This window comes from Carlito syrichta, unplaced genomic scaffold (genome assembly GCF_000164805.1).
Source record: "Carlito syrichta isolate Samal-C Ts95f unplaced genomic scaffold, Tarsius_syrichta-2.0.1 Scaffold315995, whole genome shotgun sequence".
NCBI lineage: Eukaryota > Metazoa > Chordata > Mammalia > Primates > Tarsiidae > Carlito > Carlito syrichta.
Window position 1 is genome coordinate 232,706 of NW_007260091.1, and position 10,915 is coordinate 243,620.

Sequence of the window (10,915 nt, forward strand, 5' to 3'; positions counted from 1 at the left end):
GCAAATTCTTTATAAAGGTTATTCAGAAAGCTCCTAACTGCCATTTTTGCTTATATACTGGTTCTGGGGCATATCCTAACAAATTATGAAATTCTAAATTAGTTAAAGTACCATTATACATTTTTGAGTCTTGCTGTATGCCTGTAGAACAGCGATCCCCAAACTTTTTGGCATAGGGACTGGTTTCGTGGAAGATAATTTTTCCACAGACTGAGGGGCAGGGGGATGGTTTGGGGATGATTCAAGCACATAACATTTATGTGTACTTTATTTCTATTATTATTACATTGTAATATACAATGAAATCATTACATAACTCACCAAAAAAAAATTATGGATGGAAGTAGTAAATAAAATAATGGGCAGGCCATGCACAAACTAAAATAAGTGTCAGATTCTGACTTAAAGCCTGCCTTCAGATGCAGCTGTACAATTGAAGTGCATCAACCCACTTGCCACTCACTGGTAGGGTTTTGACATAAGTCTGCAAGCAATTGATTTATGATGATCTCTTTGCAGTCAAACCTCACTGCTGGTGATAATCTGTATTTGTAGCCATTCCCCAGAGCTAGCATCACCGCCACAACTCCACCTCAGGTCATCAGGCATTAGATTCTCATAAGGGGTGTGCAACCTAGATCCCTCACATGTGCAGTTCACAATGTGGTTTGTGCTCCTACGAGACTCTAACACCACAGCTGATCTGACAGAAGGCAGAGCTCAGGCAGTAATACGAGCAATGGAGAGAGGCTGTAAATACAGATAAAGCTTCACTTGCTCAACTGCCCACGCACCGCCTGCTGTATGGCCCAGATCCTAACAGGCCACGGAGCAGTCCCAGTCCATTGTCAGGGGTTGGAGACTCCTGCTAGAGTACAGAGTTTTGAGTTACATGATCACTCTTGAGCACCCACACTATCCTAATTGAAACTATCCTAGTTAAACAAGAATTTAGTGATAAAAAATAGAGCTCTTACTCTATTTCTTATTACTTTGCCTTCTAGGGTAAATACTAATCCAGGATAAATTACATCAGAAGGAAAAGGAGTATACCTGATACTTTATCATCCACAGTTGTATTTTATAAAATGGTTATTCAATATTTAGTCACAAAGTTTCCATTTCAAGTTTCATTCAGTTTAATCATTATTCATTTATTAACCAAGTATTCTGTTTGAAGTATCCTCAAACTGCAAGAAAGCAGTACCTGACTCTATCCAGGTGTGGGGAGAGATGTGTGATATGTATTAAGGACAGGAATTAGCACACATAGGGAAGACTAACCTTGCTTTCCATTTTTCCAGTCTCATTCACCACCTCAGAGCTTCATACTTAGATGTTCCATACTTAGATGACACTTCCCTGTCAAAGCCAACCTCAAAACGAAGCTTATTTTTTTTTTAATAATCATAGTGCTTTATCTAGGGTCCAGTGAACAAAATCAGAAACATCATACCCAAGAGCAACCCAAAGGGATCAGATGTATTACTGATATGTAAATTACAGTAATAAATTAGGTTATTATTTATAGTCAATTATAACAGCAATGGGCAAATCATGGTTAAGTGAAACTCCTTATGATTTATGGGAAGTTCCCAAGTTATACATTCAGATAGTGAGTCTAAGTGAAAGAATTTTGGGACCATTATCAGCACAGCTCTCAAAGGCCATTTTTATTTCCTTCCTGGATGCTGCTGTATTGTTACTAGTGAATTCCTAAAGAGGTTTCATGAAAGAGAGCAGGACCAAGAAACAATGCAATTTTCTCACTAGCCAGCTGCTGTGAGAAGGCGGTGAGCTCAAAGCTCTACATTTCTTACTCTTCAAGGGCTACTTTGGCTACAGAATCCTAAGGGCACTCCTTGAGAAACATAGCAACACCAGGGAGTAAAATCCACACATACGCAAACTTGATCTTATGTCCTTTGCACCGCTTGTCTGTTGGTTCAGTAATATACAAGAGTAGCAACAAGCTGGGCGCGGTGGCTCAGCCTGTAATCCCAGCACTTTGGGAGGTTGAGGCGAGAGAATTGCCTGAGCCCAGGGGCTCGAGACCTGCCTTGATTACTTGGTGAGACCTCGTCACTACAATAAATCACAAAAAAATTAGCCGGGTGTGGTGGCATGTGTCTGTATTTCCAGCTACTTGGAAGGCTGAGGCAGAAGGATTGCCTAAGCCCAGCAGGTCGAGGCTGTGGTGGCCGTGAGCATGCCATTGCACTCCAGCCTGGGCGACAGAGTGAGACTCCTACTCAAAAAAAAAAGAGTAGCAACAACCTTAAATCTAGTCTAGGTGTCATTGGCATTAACCTTAAAATCAGAACTAGACTTTGTGGTCTGACCCACCTCAGTCACTCCTTCCAATGTCCTTGAAGACTTCTTTCAGAATATTGTTGACTTAACTAATACAGCTGTGCGGATGCAGAGTTAACACAAAGCTATCAAAACCAACCCCCAAGAAGGACTCTAGCAATGGTTCATGCGGTCATATATTTTCCAACAGTGGTTATATTTTAACCACATCAATCCAAAACTTCTTTCTCTTTCCCCACCATTACACATTGCATCACATCAGGTAGAGGGGCTGCAGGTGTTCTGGGGATCTAGGGAAGAACTGAGTTGAGGACACATTTATTTTGCATTTAGTTGAATTATTTATGTGATTCATGCATAAACAAACTGTAGTTGGCCATCTCAGGGAAGGAATGGCTTCCCAAAACACCCCTTCTATCGACTGCACAGAGACTCCTAGCACTATAACATGGAATCGAGGGACCAGAACTTCTTTCACCATGTGAACATAGCCTGTGGTGGCCACCACGATAAGACAGAGGTGGAGGAGAAATGAGGTTCAAAATGTGCAGAGCCAGAAGCTAGTCCATGAAAATTAATACAACATGAGACATGTACCTGTGTAATTGAAAGATTTGGTTCTTATCTACAGAGTCAAAATGGAAGTTCTCTTCTAGATGATGCAGTACATAAATTATAAATACACCATGAGTTTTTATCTCTTGTTAATTAAATTCACAGAACTAGAAATTACTGTAATTTTGTTGTTTATGGAGCACAGACCTGTAACAGTATCACTAACAGTAAGACTATTTGTAACAGTTTATATGAGAAACTTGATAGAGGTTTTTCTAAATTTGATACCAGTTAAAAAGTATATAGCATTTAAAATAACAAGTTGTGACTTTGGAGAAACATTTCTGAACTCTTAATAATAAAAAAAAACAAATTTTAATCAGCCATATTGGAGAAAAACGAAATAATCTTTCTATACTTTCTACGGCAACATTTATAAAATTGTTATTCCAGGGAGAGGCAATCAATTCAAAATTGCAACACAGAAAAGTAGGAAAGAAAAGCTTTAGCGAGGTGTGTCAGGCATTTAATCAATAAAATATTATTATATAGCTTTTCTGAATTTTGTGATATCTGCAGCATTTGTTGACTTTTAGACTTGTAAGTTACTGTGATTTCTTTCCTTGTTCTAAATAAATACAATAATTTTGTTGTCGTAACTTATTCTTTTTTCACAAAGCAGACATTCAAATAGAGCTTCAAGTCCCATGAAACCTGAATTCATTTCTGGGTTAGGCCTTCCTTGACAACTAAGCCTTGCTTATGCCGTATCATCAATTCACTTTGATGTTCTAGTTACTTCTCATTCTGTCTTGTCTCCAACTGGAATTTGTAAAAATCATCCCACAATGCTGGAGGGTGATACTAAGGCCACAATGAACATGATAAATTGCCTACAAAAGACACCCTTTCATATATCACATAGTTTGCAATTAATGTTTTCTGTCTCCACTACCAGTCCTTGACTTAAGCATCTACACAACCTGTTCTCTATACCAACAGAGAACACATGCACAGTGAATGTGGGAATGAGGATAGAAACAGGTGGAGAGTGAGAAAATGGAAGGAGATGAGGAAGGGAAGAGAAGCAGACTTTTGAGGAAGCCAGTGGAGAAAAAAAACTATATGACTTAAAAACTATTTTCTAGATCTAGGGGTAACTGCAGAATCCTTATGCTTTTGTCATAATATCTTTTAATATGTGTGTGTAACTCAAATTTTTATCTTAATTGCTTCAACTTTTATTCACTTTTAGCTCAAGACATCTCATATGCAATATGCTATTTTATTCAGTATTATTCTCACCAGTGTACGCTTTTTAAAAGCAGCTGGAATATTAACTATGCTATGCAAATGAAAATCTGTGAATTTAATCACAGAGAGTGGCCCAGAGGAGCCACTAAATCCTACAACGTCCAATGGGAAAATTTGGAGAGTCCTATTATATCTATAATTCGTACACCAATGCCCAGAATTTAATATAAACTGAAGTGAATCCTACACACAACTCGTTGTAGATTCTGTCTGTTGATAAGGCATGCTTTCATAAAAACTGGCAAGTTAAAAATACAGAATAGAGCCCATTTTCATTTTCATTTCATTTTCTTTTCAATGAAACATTGTGAATATAGGGGCATCACATAAATATTTATCAAACTCTATGATTCGTCCAACTGTAATAATAAATAAAAGTATCCTTCAATGTGCATACAAAACACATGCAAAAAGTGTTTTTTAGAAGACTGAAATGAGATGAAACTCTCTGAAGTCATGAAAGGCAGTACATTTATCCTACTAGTTTCTGGAGAGTCACTGATGTACGAAGCAGTCACTTGGTAGTTCTGGTAATCTCTGTTTACTAGGCTTCTGAAATTTCACTCTTTGATAATTGAAGAAATAAAAACAATACAGCTTCACTTGCCACTGGGGAAATAAGGACTCTGACTTGAAGGCTGGGAAGCCATTGAAAGCATCTATTATTAAATATAAGAGGAAGACCCCTTACAGAAAGAGATCACACTAGTTTTCAGATAGTTGGCTTGCCACCCCATTTGGATTACCTCTTCATGGTTGCCATTTTTTTTTTTTTAATTTTTGTCATTTACTAGCGACTCCAAGACAAGAGCAGCACAAGCTCAATATGCAACCACAGACATAAATACAAATTTGAATCAACCTAAATTGCCTTCAGCCAACAGACAAGGTCAAGAAGAAGCCACCTGCTGAAAAGAGTAATAAAAATGTGCCGTAAATTATTTTTCAGAAACTTCTAATTCTCTCTCCCACCTGGCTTGCATGACAACTATTAAGTTCATCAGAATGTTGTAGAGGGTTCAGGGCTCCTCCGGGAAACATTATTTTTCTCTCAAATAATTGTAGTCAAAAAGTCTAGAGCCAAAAAAAGTTTCTGCTGTCACTTGATCATAACTTCATTCCTCGCCTTTGCTTGCTCTGGTCCCAAGGGGAAAATTTAAGGGCAAGCCTGGGCCAAAATTCAATGAGCTTCTTTTGATTTAGATGGGCAAGAGTAAAAATATCATCTCAGAAAAAAAATGAGGACAGGGATTGCCATTTAGTCCAGATTTGTCATAAATTACACCACAGCCGCCAAATAACATCTGTCTTACTCCTTAACTTGTCAAGAAAAGGAGTTACCAGGCAAGTTTGAGTAAAAGAAGCTAAAAAAGATTAACAACCATCCATAAGATAATATATGATTTCTGGTGCCTCTGAATAGAAGAAAAAGGAAATTTGTATTATATTACATTATGCAAGAGATAGGCTACCATGAGGATTAATCACCTCTTTAAATATCTGGGCTGGAGTTAATGGTTTCTTCAATGACAAAAAAAACTCCTCACTTTTTCTGACAATATAGCGCTTCCATTTCTTGGTTTTCATTCACCTGCTCTTGACTATCTGCTGATTAGAGACTTCAGACAAAGAATATTAGACTCAGCACTGGCAGCTGGTAAATAGTTCTTCAACTGAACTACATACATAAAAGCTACTCCGTTTTTTGTCTTTATTCTTTCCTTGGCCACCAGCTGAAATAAATCCTTCTCCCTGTAGAAGATCAAAGAACAGCATCACAACGTTTGAGAGCCTGCAGGACCCCGGCACCCTACCATGCATCTGAACCCATCTTTTCCCTCTTTGGTGGCACAGGGTCTTTAGTAAAGCAAAAGCTCTCCTTTTATGGTAGAAAAGGTGTGGAAAGAAGAAGTCAGATGGGGAGATAAGGTCCCATGCTTTTATTTTTGTATGTTGTCTAATGAAAGCATTGGATAATTATTATCTCGCTACTGTTTCTCCAGAGTTCCAGTAAAATGTACCAACACATCAGAGCAGTATTACAGAAATTGAAGCAAATAGAAATTGCTAGAAAACACCAGTCTTCAAAATGCTTTTACTCTTAAAATCTATTCTAGAAATACTTGAATAAGGAAAATATTTTATCAGGTAAGGTCCTAGCAGAAACAGATGGCACATTCAAACCGAGTAATTGAGGATCATTTAATTAAAAAAACTATTTACAAAGGTGTGAACAGAGGCTAGAGAAAGCCAAACAAAAATAATGTAGTATTCCAGGGCTAGTAACAGCAGAGAACGGTTGCTACCCATGAGTTGAGGGATGTAGCCAGCCCACAGTAGCCAATGTAGAAAGAGTCAAGGGGATGAATGGCTTGACCCAAGTCATCTTCTTCTTCTCTAGGTCCCACTGGCAGGACCTATGATGCCAGACAGCAAAAGAACCCGCTGCCAAGGTGACTGGCCTTCTAGATGCAGCAGAAAGGCGAAGAGATAGATCTGAAGAGGCAGACGGTAGAGGGCTAGAATAACTCTGAGCACAACTATGAAATTATATTTATTTATTGTTGAAATATTCTGTTCACAATATGTAGTGATTGGTTTTATAGTAATTAACATGTCGGAGACACTGCTTTGGGGTGTCTATTTGAATCTAACTATCTGTTAGTTCTCCTAAGCCTCTGCTGACTCTACCAAGACATTTGGAATAAATAGAGCATTCCATGCTTGATAAGCTGGAGGACACTCACTGGAGCCTCAATACAAGAAAGGTAAGTGTAAATGCATAGGCACTGTGCATGGAGCTTTTCCTCATAACACCAGATATGGAAAATAAGAAAGTAACTGTTCCTGCCTCCTGGAATGACTGAACAAGGTCATATGTTTAAAGCATCTTGCACGGAACTTGGCACATAAACAAATAGTGCTCAGTAAATGTTAACCACTGCTGCCACTGCCACCAGCATCGTCACCTGCAGCTGCATTCTGACCTCTCTGACAGACCGGAAAACATCTTGCTATAGAAAGCCCATGGCTTACACATGTGCTTCTTTGTGTCACTAGTGCCTGGCCAAGTGCCTTACACACAGGTAGTACTTCTTGCTCAGTTAAGGTTAGATGGTGAAGACAATAATGAGAGAGTTGTTGTATGCTATGCAGGCTGTGGCATTGTTCAGTATATATTTACCTCCCCTGTTAGAGGAATGTCTTGGTTGGTTTGGGTTGCTATATCAAAACTTCTTACACTGGGTAATTTATAAAAAACAGAAACATATTGCTCACAGTTCTGGAGGCTAGAAGACTGAGGTCAAGGCACCAGAAGATCTGGTGTCTAGTGGGGGCTGTTCCTCACAGATGGTGCTTGCTATCTGTCCTCACATGGCAAAAGGGCAAGGGAGCTCACTTGAGCCTTTTTGTAAGGACACTAATCCCATTCACAAAGGGGGAACCCCCATGATTAGTCACTTTCCAAAGGCCCACCTCCCAACATATCACATTTGACATTAGGTTCTAACATATAAATTTTGGGGAAACACCAACACTTGGAACCTAGCAAGGAATGATTTTCTCTTCTCAACACATCAGCACTGAGCATGGCCCAATGACCTGCCTCAGCCAATGGAATGGGGGCCAGTTTTGGACAGAGCACTGCAAGATTCCAACAGCCCTCTTAAGCTCCTGCCTTCCCCATTGAGAGCTCACATCCCAGATGGTGGGTGTGACTTCAGCCTGGGTCCTGGAATGGGAAGACGTGTGGGCCACATCGTAAGTCAGTTCAGGCTCCCACAGGTCTTATTCACTGTTCCCTAGATTCCAGAGCAAGAAAAAAAAAAAAGATTGTTTCAATAAGCCACTAAAATCTTGTGATTATTTGTTATGTAGCAATAATCCAGAAAAATCTGACTAAAACATATGTGTAACAAGGTGATGATGGCATACTGGCGTGAAAAGGGGGAAAATAACATGAGATGTGGAGTCCGTTGCACTGGAGTTCAAATCTCAGCTCTGACAACTACCAGATGTGTGACCCTGACTGGGCAAGCCTCAGTACACCCTAACTTGTTGAACTATTGTGACAATTAGAAACAGTACCAAAACAGTACCTGGCACTCAATAGATACTTAATGAAAGGAAGAAGTATTAATTTATATTAATGGGTAGCAAAATATCTTCACAATTTCCATGATTAAAGTGCTTTATTGGAAATTGTTCATCTCAATTAAATATTTCTTTAATTAACCTCAGGTAAATAACATGGTGAAATCATAGTTCAAGTTTGGAGCTTACAAAAGAATCTAATAGAAAATTACAGTTTAAAATATACACTGTGCTCTTTCCAAAACCTCTGAGTAGTCAAGAGTATGAATCTCTGTTGTGTCAAAGAATAAGAATGCATTCTTTGTGAAGAAAAAATGATTAAATTGCATCTTCCACACTAGTGATTTAAACTGTGATCAAATCTACTGTAGTTGGAGGCCCCCAGTTAATCCATTTACTGTGAACATTATTAAACATTTATTAAATACCCATGCATGATAAAGAATTTCAAGATATGGTTTTGTTCGCTGATCTCCAAGAAAGTCAAGAGCATAAAACTACTAAATGCATCAACTAATCCCAGTATACACGCTCTTACAAAACATAAGCACTACAATTACTGAAGCACAAAAATAGATTTTTGATCTGTTGGGAAGGCATTCAGAAATACATCACCACTAATGAATAATAAGAGAATTATTTGGGTTGTGAAATTTGACTAGAAGTTTATCTAAGACATGATCTCAAGTCTCTTCTTTTCAAAAGAGTAAGGAAAAATACAAAAAATACATAGTCTAGTAACCACTCTTTTAGGTGCTCAGGCAAATTAGGGGCAGTGTTTCCAAACCACATGCAGAAGAAATGCTTTAAATGAAGATTCTTGGGCTACCCACCCCAGACCCAACTCATCAGAATCATTGGAAATTTGGCCTGGAAATCTGCATTATTAAGAAACTCTCCAGGTGATTCATGTGCATTCCAAGTTCGAGAACCACTAACCAATTCAAGTATTAGGCAACTTTTCCCAGAAGACCTAAAGATCTGAAAAATCGTAACGAGTTTAGCCATGTTATGCCTACAGGTCAACAGAATCTGGCCCTCAGACTCAGGAACTGCTGTGGGAGTGAATAGCCATTCGTCCTGCCAGCAGCTCAAATCATGGTTCTTTTGCTCTTGGAGGAAAAGAGTGGTTGGGCCATTCAACAGTAGCATGAACCCGACGGCACCATAGTGATGACTTCCCCTGCAGGACAAACAATTGCCAAACTTATCCTCAGCCCTAGCAGTCCCTGGACACAAGTTCAGACAACCATTTCTCATCAGTTTCTTGGGCTTGGGTTCTAAAATCCAAAAGTAATGAGAGGGAAGGAAGGAAGATAGTTGAGAATATTAGTATATGGACACTCTGATCTTCAGAAAAAAATCTCCACAAGTCTACATTTTTCCCCAATATTATAGAGAAAAACCTAGTTGTATTTTCCAAGAGGAAAGAATAGGACAAAATTATAAGTGAGGAAGAATATTGCTAGTTGCTTTTAAAATTTTAAAAACACTCTGAAAAAAATAAATCAAAAACACATAATGAATATAAGAGAAAGAGAAATGAGTTTAGATATCAGTTAGAAACAAGATGAGGGCTCTAGACCCAGCTTATGCCCTCTAATGGACATGTGACCTTATACAGCTCACTTAGCTACTCTTTAACCCAAAAGAGTTCAGGTTCACAGAAAAAGGATTTTCAAGACCCAAAGCATTGTCGAAATGTAAGTAGTATTATTATCATCAATGACAAAAAATTTACATATAATCTAGAATATAATAGTACAAATGCAGATCACTGAGGTGTATTTTTGTGTTTTGTTTTGTTGTTTTTGTTGAGTTGTTTTTTGGCAGAGGCAAAGAATATCAATCTCTCAGAGTCAAGAATTATAAGGGCAGCTTTATCATTTAATAATTTTCTAAATTAACATCCAAGGTAAAAACAATATAACATCGTAGGCCACTCTCATGGAATTGTTCCTGCTTTCCCCTGCATGTTGCAAGATGGAGATGCAACTTCCTGATACATACAACTCAATGTTGCTTGAGGTAGTCAGCTTGTTAGCAGTGGTGAATGATTCAGCTGGACGTTTTCCTATTAACTACCTATCCTGATCTACCTGAGTCACAAAGCTAAGCTCCATCTCTGTAAAGTCACACAAACAATAGGACTTTAAAGAAAACAGGCAGCAAAAAAACCCCCCAAAACAAAAAAACAAAAGTTTATAGCCAGGCATGGTGGCATGCATCTGTAGTTCCAGCTACTTGGAAGGCTGAAGCAGAAGGATTGCCTGAGCCCACCAGGTCGAGACTGCAGTGGCCGTGAGTGTGCCACTGCACTCCAGCCTGGGCAACAAGAGTGAGACACCAACTAAAAAAAAAAAGAAAGAAAAAGAAAAGAAAACAGGCAGTCCAGGCTCAGTGGCTCAGTCTATTATCCCAGCACTTTGGAGGCCAAGGCGAGTGAATTGCCGGAGCCTGTGGGTTCGAGACCAACCTGAGCAACTTGGTGAGACCTCATCTCTACAATTAAAAAAATAAAAATTAAGCCGGGCTCGGTGGCTCAGCCTGTAATCCTGCACCTTGGGAGGTTGAGGTGAGTGGACTGCCTGAGCCCGCGGGTTCAAGACCCGCCTGGGCAACTTGGCGAGACCTCATC